We start from the raw sequence: 1,474 nt of genomic DNA, 5'->3' as shown, positions 1-1,474 counted from the left end.
TTCCTGCTGGGCTCATGGTGGTGATGTCACTGCTACCCGGGGCTGCAGGGCTCCTCGCATCTTTGGGGAGGACCAAGGGAGACCAGCCGGTCAGAGGGAATGCAAGCCAAGGGCATACCAAGGACAGGGTCCCGGCCCTTAGGGCCCACAAAGTTCAGACAGCCAAGGAACCCAGAGCCACGGGGTGGCCCTGCAGGGCACGGTGGCGACATGTGTGTCACCCACTGTTTCCCAGAATGCTTTTCCAGACAGAACCTGAGAGCATCCTCACTGCAGTGAGGCTGGACAGAGGACAGAGACAGCGCCTTTTACAGACAGGGAGCTCAGGGGAGTCACGTGCCCTGCGCAGGGTCGCACTGCTCCTGTCAGCTGATGGGTGCGTCTTGGTTGCCGGGTCCTCTGGAGCTCCGGGTGTCCATACTACACTCAGCATCCCCTCTCAACAGGTTCTGTTAGGAAAGCGAGCATATAGCGTAGACGCTGGTCATTTCGTTGTCTACCAGGCCCTGTACTTGCAGCCGAGCTGAGGGTCCGCTGACTGTGATGCTGCTGAGGTGAGGACTTGACCCAGCTCAGCACAGCTGCTCACGTGGACTCAGTTTCCCTTGTGTTGGGTGAGGGGTCATGAGTGCAGTGGTGAAGGCCCTTCCGGGTGTGCAGTGACGCTAGAAGCAGCCTCGGGGCAGGTGGTTGCAGGGCTGACTCCATCCATCCCCGGGGGTGGCTCACCGCGCAGCAGTCATCCTCTGAGCGGAGCTTATCGGGATGACAGAAAGCACTCTTCAACTAAGCGTTTAACAGCAGGGAAGTAAAGGAGCTCGGGGATGGTTTACAAGCTCACTTGGTCTTCCACCTGTGAGCCCTCGTGCACAGGGGCTCATGGTTCTGCCATCCACGGCTTTGAGCCTGAGCCTTGAGCCTGGGGGTCACTGCTGGGTGACCTTGGCAAGTGATCCTCCCTCTCACCCTGTCTGGACCCCAGGAGCATCACCGGCAGACCCGGGGTGTGTCTGAGGGGGGTGCCGCCTGTGGTGGATGCGTGTGAGCCCCTCTCCCCCAGGACGGCACAGCTGCTGCCTCCGCAGCGAGAGCCCCACACTGAGCCCTCAGTGCCGTCAGGGTGTCACCGAGCAGCCCTGTCCCGCAAGCCTTTCTAACCAGCTCAGTGGAGCCCAGATTGAAGTTCCTGCCACCCGCGTGGTTGCTTCTGTGCTGACCCAGGTGCCCAGCGCCCTGGGGAGCCCGGCTTGTGAGGAGCCCTAGAAGCAATATTTTTAAATGGCTTGAGCCCTCACTCCAGGTATGCTGGGAATTCCAGGGTTGTCCATGAGCAAATACCTCTGGGCTGGGTTCTCAGGGGGCTTGGGCTCCTCCTCCTTCCCCCTTGGGTGGGCTGGCCCTTCCCCACCCCACCCCCATACCCCCCCTGCTGGGCAGCACCCTGACTCCTTCCCTCCCCAGGGGGCAGGTGGAG

Source organism: Lipotes vexillifer, unplaced genomic scaffold (assembly GCF_000442215.2).
Source record: "Lipotes vexillifer unplaced genomic scaffold, Lipotes_vexillifer_v1.1 scaffold860, whole genome shotgun sequence".
Classification (NCBI taxonomy): Eukaryota; Metazoa; Chordata; class Mammalia; order Artiodactyla; family Lipotidae; genus Lipotes; species Lipotes vexillifer.
The sequence above is the reverse complement of the archived record's forward strand: the minus strand, read 5'-3'. Positions refer to the sequence as shown.